This window comes from Rhipicephalus sanguineus, chromosome 5, assembly GCF_013339695.2.
Source record: "Rhipicephalus sanguineus isolate Rsan-2018 chromosome 5, BIME_Rsan_1.4, whole genome shotgun sequence".
NCBI classification, from domain to species: Eukaryota; Metazoa; Arthropoda; class Arachnida; order Ixodida; family Ixodidae; genus Rhipicephalus; species Rhipicephalus sanguineus.
The window spans coordinates 141,124,043-141,139,535 of NC_051180.1; positions in this window are offsets into that span (position 1 = coordinate 141,124,043).

A 15,493-nucleotide genomic window follows, 5' to 3' on the forward strand; every position below is an offset into this window, starting at 1 on the left:
AAAATTACTGTAAAGTAAAACGTGTACCTTTTCCGATTGCATGTGTGTCCAGAAATGTAATAAGGCATCGTGTCGAAGCGTATCTGTATACATATATAGTTCATCAGCGTAGAGCTACATGCAGGATACACATACTAATCGACGAATCTTCTTGAATGGAATGGGAAACTAAACTCAGAAGACTATAGTATTTCTGCTTGCAACCCTTATACCGTTCTTACGCTTGTTCACCGGTTACACACGAATGGGCCAAGACGCCAATATGCACTTTGTCACTATCAATGTGATGGCAAACTTCTATGCCGAACTCATTTAGCTTCAATTTCGAGAAATCTCGTGCACTCTTAAAGGGACACTAAAGAAAAACAATGGATCGGTTTACATCGATAAATTGTTCTCCGATAGCTCTAATGTCTTTAATTTCGCCGTCATAGGTTTATTAATAGAGAAGAAAATCAAGTTCAAAGTATCATTTTTAAATTTCGCGCCGAAACCTCCTCGCGGGACGTCGCGGATTTCAAAGTGTATTTATCGTATTTTGGCGCCATTGGCTCAACAAAATTACCCCAAACTTGGTATGTTAAGTCTAAGGCCCCCTCAGAGGGCAGTGTACTTCATTTCTACCGATTAGGAACTACGTAGTCCCTAGTAGGCGCCGTCAAAGCATGTGACGTCACGCGCGAATGGTGCGGAAACTTCAATGTGGCGTCGCCACCCACATTTTATTTTTGCGTGTTTTCTCGCTTACTAAGCGTCTTCTCGCAGCAAGCGTGGCTGTCTTTGGTATCGTAAAAGCGTACTTTATTAATATAACAAAAATCGTTTTGCTCTTTAGTGTCCCTTTAAAACGCTTTGAGGCCACTCCGCATTTCAAGGTGAGAGGGTGCTTTCTTTCTGTCCTTCTCATTTCTCCCAATACAGATATTATCTCCTTGCCGCCTATTTCATTAGAATAAAGTGATAGTATTTGTGGTTTCGCATGCGAAAATCATGCACGATATGATTATGAGGCACGCCGTATAGTGGAGGAACCGATGAGCCTAACGAGCGCACGACCTGAATGACGTCACTGTTCGAGACAGCGATTACAGAGGTGTAGTTTCTTCCGCATTCGTTAATATATGCGCGCCGTACGTGCTATAACTGCAAGCGCAGCCCGCGCACCCACACAACAAAGTCGGTTTATGGTTGATATAACGACGCTCACTAATTCTGGGCGCCTCAGAAGAATGTGGCAGTTGCGCTCTTCAGCGTTTCGGTTTCGGTTTCGCAGCTGAATTTGGGTGAAATTTATTACTTCGCTATTATTACTAGAGGCCGCTTTTTCAAAATCTCAACGTTTCAATGGGTTCTTCGCATGAAGGACTTCAATTCTCCCATTTAACATAATCACGTAACTCCACTAATTAAAAAGTTAATTAATTAAACTTTCTTAATTACTGTCCCAAATGATGTTTCTAACCATCTTAAGATGCTCGCTGCTACAGAAAAAGAAATTGCGAAGGCAGCGAGCAAATATCGCATATTCCTCACTTTTGAGGATTTTCGCATACACATCTCTTGAAACACCCTGTATAAAACTCAGAAATCATTCGTGTAAAAGCCCAAGGTGGCGCCGCCTGTGAACGAAAATAAGATCATTTATATCGGACCGGTCGAGGGGTCGTACCCTATAGTGACGCCACGCAGATCACCCTGTTGACGTCACGAAGTTCGGCGGAAAGACAGGGGACGGTAGTCCTGAGAGTCACGTGCTAGCTCAATGTATCTTCAGGCGTTCTTCGGGGACCCGCTAAGCGAGCATGCTTAGACTATTGGTGTACAGTGAATATGCACTGACTTCAATAAAAAAATCAGCATACATGAAATGTAGGTTGACTTCGTGGGTCAGTTAGTTCATCGCAGTGTCATATATGAGAGACCTCCACAATCAATCAACAAATCAATTTTAATTTATGAATAACCGCTACAAAAAACGTTCACTCGATTTACCTAGAGTGTCAAACACAGTATCCTTGTTGACCGATAAACCATCATATTAAACACCAAAATGAACGAAGTTAATTAAATGAAATCAAATCAGTAAAGTAAACACATGATTAACACATAATTTCAGCAAGCATCGACAGCACTTCTTAGAGTACACTACGCCTGCGAGAAGATTTTGTGCGTTAGTACGTGATTATGTAGCCGGTGCGCGGACGCGTATAGATAAGTTAGAAAAAAAATCACAGCATATCCACGGAGTGAATGATGATGAGTGGGCGAAGCTGCGGAGGTTCATCGGTAAACCGTGAATCTTCCGTGAATTCTGCCCAGTACATCATCACCGACGTGAGATCGGGCGCGTTTATACTAAAGGTTCGATGAGTTATGACGACTTGCAGCTCACTTTAATTTTACATGTACGCTGTGAATTTTCATTGTTTAGAAAACCATTGCTTTAGAAAACATCTGGCGTCTTTCGTTAAGCAGCTGGCGTCTTTTCGTTTTGCTTTAGAAACATCTGGCGTTCTTTTGTTTTGCTTTTACAAAACATCTGGCGTCTTTCGTTGGTTTATTTTATCAATCAACGGCGTTTTGAACAAAATTTTTATTGTTTAATCACGCACAGGAGAAATCTCACCAGGCACTACCTTGGAGGTAAAGAATGGCTGCTAATGGGAATGAGAGACAGAAGAAGTCGGCTTTTAGCTAACGCTGCGAATTTTTTATTGTTCAACAACGCACAGGAAAAATCTCCCACCGGCACCACCTTGGAGGTCAAAGCGTAAGACTGGTTACGCACTACGACTACTACTACGACTACGAGGGACGAACGGGTGCCGCCTTAAGGAGCTTCGCCCCTAAAATGTGGGTTAAGAATTACGTTGTGTGAACTCCGTCCCCAGACTGATCAGTGTTCTATATCGAGCGCTGTTCTGAGAGAAAAATCTAGATTATATTGACCACGTGCGTATGTTAACGTCCAACTAAATATAAGTATACGAGCATTCTTGCATTTCGCGCCTGCCGCGGCCAACCGGTCGAACCCGAGACCTCGTTCCCAGGAGCTTTATGAGTTAGAGATGTGTGCTCGGTTCTAGCATGCATTTTTTTTTTCAATCGCGAATTATAAGTACGCATTGTGATTCATAGTGCATATGCCTAGAGTGCTGCCGCCTTCAAATTGGATTTGTTCAAGAGAGACGCTTTGGCAGACGCAGTGCAAGCTTATAGAAGTGATGGAGAAAAGGAGAGAGAACTATACGGAGAACTTCTTCAATGAATATTGGAGAGATTTGCCTTGTGGCAAGCCTGGCATGGTACTTCAGATAGGTATGATGCAGAATGAATAGAGATATACAGTGAACGACTTACACAGAGAATTCACAAGACAAATCTCAACACTGCAAAAGTATTAGCGTGTGCTTGTGGCTGCGGTTTCTTCAAGATTACGCCTGTCGAGTTATACCAGCATCAGCAGCCACGTCTGCCTCGGGTTACCTCGCACAGGGGCACCAAATGATCCTCGGCGGTTTCCGCGCACCTACAAGAACTGAAGGTCGGTTTGTCAATCACTCTAATATGATGCGAATGAGCGTGCGTAAACGCCACTTCCAGCCGAGCGGTACAACTGAGTTGCTTCGCGGCGAGACAGGACATATAGTTGGCATTTTTATAATAACAGCCAGTGCCACGTTACGCATCCTGATATCCGAAATAGCGGAGGAGAGAGTTAAAAATAAGGGAAGGTCAGAATCTTAACAAGAACTGCAACATCTGCTTTGCTACACTACACAGGGGGGAGTGAAGAGGGGAAAGGAATACGCAAAGGAAAGGGAAGAAGACAAGCATGCATGGGAGTTAACCTACACTATTCAAGACCGAAGGTGGTCGCCAAGGCACTTTAAGATGTTACTTGGCAGAGACAAATCGCACGCAACGCGTAGTACATACACTGCCACCAAGCAGCGAGTAATCAGCGAAGAAACCACGCCCCGCTTCTGCGATCTTTCGCGTACAGAAGTACAAACGGTCCACTTGCGTAGTGATTAACGGTTCAGCTCGCAACCTACGCCTAAGGTTGGCACAACTTTGACGCGACTCCGCTTCCTTGAGGAGCGGTGCACGTACCACAGCCTCAGGTGGGGCCCACGCACCTGTGTTCCCGGAACATACAAAGTGCACCCGCACTCCTTTACGCTTCATGCAACTTTAATCGCGCAACTAGCTCCTGCTGCCCTTCGTCTCTGGAACAAGTTGCGCCAGAGACGAATGGCCCGTTCGCATCTAGCGACTCCGCCGGCGCTCTAATAGAACGCTATACATTCGCAACGAACGCACAACACGCGACACCGCCCCACGCAAAAAGGGGACTCGCGACGTGTAAATATAGCGCCGTCAACGCCGCCTTGCGGCCTTGTCTTCAGTCGCGCGCGCGGGGAGGGGTTGCGGGTAAATAAGGCGCATGCGCAGAAATTAACTTTTTAAACGAACGCCCACGGATCCCAGCTGACGGGCCGAGTTTATTAAAATGAAGACGAATGGGCCGCTCCAAAGGGTTTCGGGAATTCAGCGGGGAACGAAAGCTCGGCGTCTCGCGCGGAGCCATCCGAGGCGCCCGGGGACGCCGGCAGCTCGCTGAGCAGGATGGATGGACCGCGCCGACTCATTCCCGAGATGAGATATATGGCCGCGTATGGGAAGCGCGCTTTGCTGCCAGCGAGCGACCACCATCCTTCTCCCCTTCTTCTTCCTCTCGCCCGTGGTGTAGCCCGCGCCCGCCGCAGCGGGGCGCTGTTCTAGACGTGTGCGACAAAGAGAAGCGGCGACAGGGCGTGAGATTGCGGCAAAAGTTTCGGTAGTCTCAGTGTGTATAGTACCACTGCCAGTTGCGGCCGTGGTACTACAGTGCAGTCGATACTCCTTTCTGAATGTAAAGACACTCGGATAAAGAGTGACGTCTTTCTTAAAACAAAATATGGTAGGCAATGGCGGGTTAAGATTGAATATACGTTGCTGTTATAGCAAATGGTGGTTAACATTAGCCAACACTAGCCACAGTTCAGCCGCCCTAAGCTTGAGGATGCGGGTTCGATTCCTAGTCATGACAGCAGCATTTCGATGGGTGCAAAGAACACCCGTATATTTAGATTTGGGTGTACATAGCTATAAGTTGCTGCAAGTTTTTGTAATTTTACTCTTTTTAGAAGTCTTCTCCTGTGGTAAGAGACAGTTCTCTCATTCTAAAAGTATAAATCAACAACATTAGCCTAACATCACCATCTTCGAGAGAAGCAGTAGGACGCGGGTTCGGTTCCCGGCAGTACCAACAGCATTTGTATGGGGGCTGCGTGCACATACGCCTCCGTACTGACATTTAGGTGCGCGTGGGAGCATGACCGGACTAGAGACGCACCGGACGAGACGCCCGCTTGCCTCTCCAGTCCAGCCTTAGTTGGTGAAACCCAGGTGATCGAAGTTACACGGAACTGCGCATTAGGGGTTCTTTCAATCTACAACGCAGTCCCCGGATGTTACAACGGGAAATTATTCTCTTTTTTTCCCCTTGGGCACAATCAGACACGTTACAAATATCTACTGTTCGATTTTTTAGGCTGTATATGCTCGCTGACAAGATGCCTCAATTCTACGTCTCTGTAGAGTGTATCAGGGAAACGTACAAATGTCGTCTTCTATGAGGGACAGAGAGAAAGAAAAATCCAGCCAGCTCCACTCAATGAAAGCCTTCGAAGCTGATGCTCCCTTCGTCAGGCTATTGCCTTTCTATTGCCTACGTCGGGTGGCTTCTTCCTCGGGAGTACGAGCAGCCTTGGCCATTCTGGAAGAGCGAACTCCCGAAGAACCTACACCCTCCTTTATACTTCAACGAGTGACCTGCTTCTCGCAAACAGCTGGGTTCTGACGCGCTTTCCACAGAGCCTCACCCTTCGGGCCTGTCACTGGTTCGCTCTTTCTGCTGAGCCTCACACCCACGCCCCTCTCGGCAAGGCAGTGCCTCCCCCGTTTCCACCGGACTCCTCTCGGAACGGTGCAGCCCTCCCTCCTTCCTACCGTGCCTCACTCTCGCCACACCGCAAGGCAGCGTTGGACCGCGGGAGCCAGCGAATGTTCGACTGAGAACAGCCTCGCTGTTCAGAAAGGTTAGGCAGAGAGGTTAGTCAGGTTAATAATTCAGTTAGGTGTAGCCTGCACTGTTAAATGGGGTGAGGGTATAGAAAAGGCGAGTAGAAATGGAGGCAAAGGAAAGTGTGTCCTCAAACTATGGTTACTTTTTTTCTTTATCGCACCATGCAGCGTGCCCTCTAACAATTCGGGCTTGTGGCGGCTGAGACCACGGGTCCAAGAATTCCTGTTTCTGCAAGGGGACGTTTGTCAGTTATTTCGATTGCGATGTTTAGAACATTTCTTTGTGCACCAAAGCGACGAAAAGCCTACTGATTTTGCACGTTAATATTTGATCGGATGGCCCCACGAACTTATTGAGACTCAGTAAAATGAGACCTCTAGCACGTGTAATAGTTGTATCTGCAAGGATCAGCCAAAGGAGAACTGAAGGATGGAAGAAGGGGTAACTGTCATCCTGATTTGCGCGTTGACACTGTTGAAAACGTGCCGAAACTCTGATCTCGTGTGTATAGATAACAATAATATCAGGGGTTTCCAAAACCACGATATGATTACGAGGCACGCCGTAGTGAAGGGCACCGGAAATTTCGACCATCATGTGTTCTTTAACGTGCACTGACATCGCGCAGTACACATGCCTTTAGCATTTCGATCGCCTCCATCGAAGTGAGACCGCCGCGACCGGGATTGAACCCGCGACCTTCGGGTCAGTATGCAGCCGAGAATCGCAACCACCGTACCACCGCGGCGGACGTGCATAGATTATGCGCCTATTATCATCCAGCAAGCGTGGTGTATGTTTAAGTAAATAGTCGTGAGCTAGATAATCACCATATTTACTTGCATGATTTCTATCTTCTGTGCCCTTCCATTAAGCCTGCCTTGATCCCAGCAGAAACACAAAATAAAGTTTTCTCTCCTTTTCTACCTACGCTTTGATGAGGTGCACCACTCTTAACAGAATTGCTGTCCCATGTTTTAATGACTCCTCGTGAATCATGCACATCTAGCTTCTGGGAGTTTTCCAATCTCAAGAGAGCAGCGAATATATTAACATGAAATGATGGTTCTGAGAGCTATTCATTTAGAAACGCAAGGTTGATCTGCCTCTCTTACGTTTCATACAGGCTGCCATTCGTTTAAATGCGTGTCGCATGCCATGTTATCTGCTATGATTTCACCTGCCAGTACTTGATACTGCCATCGATACTCCGTCGTCGGTGAACACTTTATTTATTTATTTATTTATTCTTTTTTTTTACGCCGCACGCCCTTGCATGCTCTATAGTTACCAAATTGGCCTTGTCCTAATCTGTAACAAAGATGACAATGACCAGTCGCGAAACCTGCAGTGAACAGCTTGGAAAATTTTTATGTCAAAATCCAGAGCAGCTTGATAGCTCCTGGTGGCTGGAGTGACCTGAGTAGCTGGTCCCTAATTCCTTTTTATTCGTTCGGAAGAGCTCTTGCCGTTCGCGGGACGCCTGAGCCAATGACCCGTCATCATCATGACTGGCCACCAGTCGCCCATGTTATGATTTTTTTTTTTTTGTGTGTGAATACAACTAGTACTGTCTTTCTATCTCTCTCTCTTCGTAAGATGATCTTTAAACGTTATTATCTTGTACCTCAACAGCGGTGATTGAACTGCAGCATTCAAGATCTACAACTCCTATTTTTCTCCGATCTAGCAAAGTGAGATGTAATAAAATTTGTTTTCCGTTCTAACTTATACAGATGTCGGTCATAACATACACCAGAAAGCGCAATTCACATCGTCTAATATGAAATAGGAACCAAAGGGACAGAACAAAACTACTCGTTACTTTAGATTTTTATCTTCCAAACTGTAAACTCAGCAAACGAGTTCCATATTAAACGCCTGAGCACTGCCTTTCTTATGTAGAAATACTAACGGCACCCTTGGGGGGCGCTTTGTAACGCTTGCTGTTATCATTCCCTGACATGCTTAACTACGAACTCAACGTTTCTGTGTTTCCGCAGTTACACATGCATACCGAAAATAGATATGAAAGAGTACTGTTCTGCCAGGAAACAAAACTGGACTTCCGATTAATCCCAACGGAGAGCAACGATATGTAAACACGACGACAGTCACATTCTTGCCACGAACTCTTCTGACTGATGTAGCAGTGCCGGCTCAAGCACCGCCTACAGTAAACTTTAGCTCACACAAAGAGCCCTCACGCCTGTTCTTATTGTTTGTACTCTCGGGTGCTTCCAAAAAATGCTTATTCGTTCGTCCACGCGACCAGTGTCACAGACTTCCGCGAGTTGGAAAGCCGCGTAATGGCGCAACACCACACTCTGCTGTATATACACACACACGCGTCCACGCTTTTGCGTCATGAGCCGAGAGAGAAAGAGAGAGACGGAATCATCGTGTATACTTATTCCCTCCCCCAACCCGATCCCTCCTCTCCCCTCTAGCTTGCCGATGATGAATTCCCCTGTAGTCAGATAGCGCCGAGCTCTTTCGTCGTGTTCGGTGTGGCGCGCGGCGGGACTCGCGAAGGAAAGGGAAGTGGGGAGGGTTACGAGATGGAGATGGCCTTTAACCGAGATTCTCCCTGACCCGGATTCTTCTCCTTCTCCGACGTCGCAGCACCCCCCGTCACCCCTTCCAACGTCGAGACCCCCACCACCCTCATCGCGCGGGCCCCAGACAAGCGGGACAGTGAAGCCCCGGGCACCGGGCTCTCTTCTGCTCTCCCGGGGCGTGCGCCGCTCTCTTTTTGCCATGCTTCGATTATTTCAAGGGTGCCGCGAGATATGGCACGGTGCCCGAGAATGTACACACGGAACGGCGCCGTTGATCAATATGTGGCGAGAAGGAGGTCGAGCACGAGAGCGAGGACGAGGCAGCGCTGCAGCACCGCGCGCTGAGCACCGCCCATTCACGTCGCTCGCTGCAGCCCTATCCTCCCCAGAGGGGAAGAAAAAGGCGGGCGGCTGCTTCGATCTGGTCGCCGGCAAAGCACTGCTCGCTCCCGCGGCAGCGCCCTGTGCGACCCGCGAACAGAATTTGCAGCTGCCTTTCCCTAAACCAGGGGCGCCGCGGAAGAAGTTTTGACGGGGCCGAACACGACTCTCGGGGTCCCAACCGCGACACTATTTTTTCCTTTCTTCGTTGTCGTTTTGCTTTGATCTCTTCCCTATAGTGTATTGTTTTATGCGTGCGCGCGCCACCGCCGCTCCTGCTGCTGGCATATCTGTGACACGCCAAGGTCGAACATGACGCGAGAGACGGCGGCGATGTCTTGGTATGCGGGCCATTGTTATGAGTGGCACGCGGTTTTGTTTATGCACGGTAGTATTGGCATCTTTCTGTTTAGCGTTGGCGCTGGCTCCGGTTGCATGAGCGGTTAAAACTGGGGTAGGACAGAGAAGGGCAAAAAAAAAAAAAAAGAAAGAAAGGAAGACAGTAACTTTTAGGTAAGATTAAAAAAAATGGAATTCTGAGCACGTAATAATATTTCAAGCGAAGAACGTGGACTTAGATCTGTAACAGCCATCGTCGTACTTCTCTCGGGAATGTTCCCGTAAAGTCATATACCGATATACGACAGGGGATGTAATTGATGCAAGGTCTGTGAATCAGTATGCGACGACGCCAATGCGGCAGTTTGGGCATGCTGGCAATCCATTTTGAAGAGAGCTAAAAGCGCACGCAAAACCCGGAAGGAAAAAGGCACACATATATACACACACAAGTGCCTGTGAGCGTGTATATGTGAGCTGTTTTAGAGCACAGCTCTTAGGCGCCCGTTCCTGCGTTGAGCGGCGTCGCCGTTGGCGTCGGTGGCGTAACCGTTAGAGCGAACGAAGACGAAAGAGAGTGAACGCGGAGTCTGTCGATATCACGAGCCACTGGCCTCTAACCTCGCTTTCTTCCTCCGTCACGCGCGCTGGCCCCTCGGTCGGAGCTCGTGCGCATGCAGGGCTGGCACGTGCACTGCGGCTGGCTTGAGTATAGCGCGGGAACTTAACGAGGACAAAGAAGAAGTACGGGACGAACACAAGCGGCTGGCTTCGCTTGTCGTAACGGGGCTGTTGATGTTCGCGGTGGTGGTGGTGGTGAAAAGCATTTATTTACAAGGAGAGGTGTGGGACCTCATTACAGGTTCCTACAAACTAGGTGGAGTCTCTATTCCGGGACCCCATTGGTTGAAGCCGCCGCCCTGGCTCTCTGTACCAAGGTCTGAGCAGCCGAGCAGGGCCGCCTCCCTGCAATGCGCAAAGTGGTGTGCATCCAGTGCTAGCTGTTTCTGTGGCAATATGTAATGAATATCACATTGCTACGACTGCGGGTAGCCAAAACTTCAAACACAGCTGGCGTCATGAAGCTGCGCTCACGATTCGCATTAGGCAGTATCTTAATCGTCGGCGAATTTTTTCGCCCGCGTTTTTCATGCGCTTTTTAGCACCCTTCAAAATGCGACGACGATATACTGATTGAACTTGAACAATATAGCAAATGCGACAGCATAGTTGTTTTGTTCAGAAACGATGACAGCGGGATGATCTTTAGTGTGAAAGCACGCACTTGTATGGTCGTCTTCGAGGGTTGCCTCCTTGCAGATGTTGGCGTTTAGTCGCAATGCCATATAGTCGCACACTGCGTTTGGTTTGTGGCAGGTCTTACAGTCATAGTTATTAAGTATGGGGTGAATAAGGTGGTATTTAGTACTATATAAAAAACTGTTTGTTGTTTACTACCTCAAGGACAGAGTATCCCCCTTCGAGAGGTGCGCGTGTAAAGGAGAGCACATTCTTCTTCCAATTCTGTCGTGTGAAGCTACGTATAAGTGTATATTTGCGGTAGGTGTGAAGTCTCCAGATACCAGTACTGGGTCGCCTATATATAGGCACGAGAGTTCCAGCGCCCAGAGTATACGCACACTTCGGGTAAGGGACATGTGAAGTGGTTGTCGGTACTTTACCCATATCATGTAATTTGTACCACTCTTGAAGATCGAGACGTGGTCTGTTGAGCTAGCTTTGGTGGCTGCAAGGGCTATTGCCATCTCAAGCTCTCTCATCCCTTTCCGCAGTGCAGGGTATACCATACCATTTTTTTCTAGGCTCGTTAACATTCCTGTCTTTCCTTTCTGTCCTCATTCCTTCCTTCCTTCCTTCTGCACTACCTTTTGCTTTCACTTTGGCTGCGCTATACGTTTTTCCATCTGGCTGTTTACAGTGCTAAGGGCATGCGCTTGCCTTCCTTCGTACTTGACTACGTCGGCGTACATGGCCGTGTCATGCGTTTCCGTAGCAGCATTCCAGAGCTCGCACACTTGCCGGTCGCCTTGCTGCGTGGCGCGCCGCGTACATATTTCATAGGATATGATAAACTTCTTTTTGATTCCTGATTTATAGCAGCACATGAGCCCATTAGGACGCCTGTCACGCATAACAGAGGGATGGGCTCGCTGGCTGCTAAAATAATGTTTATTTTGAATGCACCGGAAGGAAATCTCATAAAATATTTCAAGAGCCTTGCCTCCGGCCTTCAAAGAATGACGATTTTCAAAGTGTTTCAATACTACCGGCAAAGCCATAGGTGTTGAGAGTTTCTGGGCAGTCTGCACATCAGCGATATTGAGCATTTCACTCCTGGAAAGTACGATCCCCATTGTTTCTCTCACATGAGTGTTTCTGGGAATCGGAATTCTTCACCATCTGTAGACTTCGCATCCTGAATTCCTGATATGTGTCCCATTGTAGCGTATTTCTGTGTTTACTTCTCCCGATTTTATCTTCCACCTCGTAACCCAGTTTCCCTCCGGGTTTTTCTTTCTCAGAAAGAAAGAAAAAGAAGAAAAAGATGGAGAAAATCTTCGAGATCGCATCTGGTCTCTCTGTCAAGCGTCGCTGCTTGTCAGCGACCTATCGCGACGGGTCGCCATGACCGAGCCTCCTTAAGTGATATCCCACTCCGTAAAGTTTCCCTAAGCCTTCTTCTTCGCAAGACTGATCCCATTCCTCGTCCCGTCCACACATGCTTGAGGAGGCAGCACGCCGCCTTCTTCGCAAGACTGTAACGTTTCGCCTCTTTTGCCCTTTCTCTCTTCTTCTTGCTCTTCTCGTCTGCAGCCGATTCGATAGCTGCTACTCTCGCGTTATTTTTTCTGTTCTTCTTTTCCTTCGGGGTGTCTGGGTTCGCTGCACCGAGTCGCCGAGAAGAAACAGTCGGCTACATGGAAGCGAAAGAAACGCCCCTTTCTTAGCCTGACGAATAGCACCTCTTTCCCCTGCTCCGGAATGTTTCCCTTTAACCCTACCTCTCTCCCTATATTTTCTTTTTTTCATCTATTCGTACCATAGTACTCGTCGCTGTCTCAGCAGTCTTCTTTCGGTAGTTGTCCGCCATTTTAATATGTTTTACTTCGTTCTCACTTTTTTTTCTCTCTTTGTAACGCCACGTTCCCCTTGGCGTGCGCACGAGACTGCGAACTTGGTGTGTGTGTGTTTTCTTACGTCAGCCTCGCTTCCACCCCTCAAACACAGGCACAAAAACACTTCGCCGTATACCCAAACACACTCAAACTTCCCGCCTTCTTTTCTCCCCCTCTCTCTTTCTAGGCCAGGGCGCGCGCATTTTGTGTGCTTTATCTCCCCTCGCTCTCTGTCTCTCTTTTCCCAGCCCTCCTCGTTCTATCAATCCCAGGAACCGAGCGTTCAATCTCGAAACTTTTTCTCTCCGATTCATCCCCATTTTTACTCGGGCCTCCTGCGATAAAGGAACTTGGCGTTGTTGGTGGAAGACGGGAAAGGGGCTAGTTCCTCATTTTATCGGGACTCGCGCACTAGAGCTTCGCTGCCGTGTTTTTGTTCGTGTCTTCTTCCTCTTCTTCTTCTCATCTGTTCGTCGTCTCTTCCTCAGACCTCGTTCTTTTCGAAGGGTAAACGTACGCAGCGTGCCTTTTTTCTTCCTTTTCTCTTCCCCCCCCCCCCTCTCCCCTTCCCGCTTTTTGGCTCGCAACCTCTTCCGACTTTCATTTATTTCTTCTTCTCACTCGAACAGCAAGGAGCTTGATTCACGGCGTAGATTTTTTTTTTTTCGCGGCTCACTCTCCTGTATGCTTACTCGTTTTTTATCGCGTTATAAGTTCCGCGCTTCCGCCATTCCGCGACGCTTCTCTGTCTCCGCCAACCAAGTCCCTGAAAAAAAAAAGGAAAGAAAAGGATGAGTATCTCGATACAGGAGAGAAAAATTGTGTTTACAGAAGGTGCCACCCTTCGGGTGCTTCTTCATCTTTTTTTTTGTGTTTTTGTGAGACACGCTCAGCCTTTCCGTCTTTCGGTGCCTTTACTTGCAACCATTGTACGTCTTTGAGACAATTTTTTTGGCCTCACTGACACGATTTCCACGTCACCCACTTCCTCCAGTCGTATTCGCCTTGTCATATTATGGATTTAATTTTTTTTTAAACATACGCATGTTTCTCTCTCTCTCTCTTATATGGCGGATACGGCTTTACAAAAGATGATTCCGTCTTCTGGTGGTGACGTCTTTGTGGTGGCGAGCTTATCTATGTGTACTTTTCTCGGTGGTTCTTAATGATTGTTGGGGTTTTACGCCCCAGAACCACGATATGATTATGAGAGACGCCGTTATGGAGGGCTTCGGAAATTTTGAACGCCCGGGGTTCTTCAACGTGCACCTAAATATAAGCACACCGGGCCTTTAGCATTTCGCCTCCATCGAAATACGGCCGCCGCGGCCGGGATTCGGTCCCACGACCTTCGGATCAGCAGTCGAGCACCACAACCCCTTTAGACCATCGCGGCGGGCTCCTGTCGTTCTTGACCAGACCTTAAATATAAACCATGGAGGACTACAGGGCTGCCTGATTGTGCATGTCTCATTTTACCTTCTTTTAAACCAACGGTACTGATTTACAGCACTCAAACTAAGCGTATATACGTGAAATGTCCTGGTTGTTTTACATTTATCGGTAGGTTGTTCGTCACTAAGCTGAAAAGCTGAGGGGCAACACGTCATTTCTGAATCCGATTGTAATCTCCTATGTATATTGCGTATTTTGTTTCGCTTCCGTGGCGAAATAGCGCTGGGAGTACGAAATATGACTCATCTTATCCTCCCGTAATGTACACCTAAATATGTTTCGCACTTAATTAAGCTCTTGTCGGTGTGTGGCCTCCGAGAGGCAGAGAATAACAATAATAACAACTTCTGAGGTGTTACTGACGTGTACTGACATCGCACAATACACATGCCTCTAGCATTTGGCCTCCATCGAAATGCCACCGCCGCGGCCGGGGACGAACCCTTGACTTTCGGGTCAGCAGCCGAGCGTCGTAACCATAGTACCACCGTGGCAGGCTGGCAGGGAATCGAACCAGCGACTTCGTGGTCGACTGTGTAAAACACCATTTCACGAGCGACCATACCGTTCTGGTGGAGTGGGGGTGGGGAGAAACTTCGACAACGGCTGTGTCGTACCAACTCATGATAGCAATGGGTACGCATAATCACCATGGACACAATAACGGCAATGTTAATTCTGTATCATATCTCATATGAGTAATATACTGTTAATTCAAAGCGAGTACCAGATCTTCCTGCTGCTTATGGTACATTACCTTAGATATCAAAAACACCTGTTCGGATGACTCGCACGCATACGCACGCTGACAACACGGGCAAACACATAATATCAAATTTATAGAAAAAGCCGGACACATCCACTAACCGTAGCTCTTGCTGGATTCTTATTCAAAATTTTAGAAAGAAAAAGCCGACTGCGTATAAAGTGACTACCACGCACTTCAACTGCGAAGCTGATGACTCCACAATCTTTGATGAGTTGGTGAAGCGCAAGCAGATTAACCGCCTTACAGACGCCAACCCGACTTCTTCAGAGGATCGGTCTCGGTGGACAATACAGGCACATGGAAGAGTGAAGTAGAGCCTGGTACAAGATATGTCCCCTCAGAACATGGATCCAATTCTACATTGTCAAAGACAAAATATATACGGCAAGATACAGACGCAGAGGCAAAAAATATGGTGGCTTTCACAGACCCAAATTATAGCCCAACTTACAGAAGCGGAGGAGATCCCGCTCAAGGAGGGCAGGGAGCGAAAAAGACAATAATCACTCGAAGGCTATGAGGTCCGAAAGGGGTAGAATATGTACGGCCTTCCAAATTCTAACCAAAGCTCTAGAGATTTTCCGTACACCCAAACTTGCACTCCACGAACCAGTTTGCGGAAGGCGGCTAGCCAAATTATACTTTCCCGCTAAGCTTATGAGGTCCCGGTTCACGTCTTGCACTCCACGAAATATCAAACGCCCCTGTGTTCATTTTG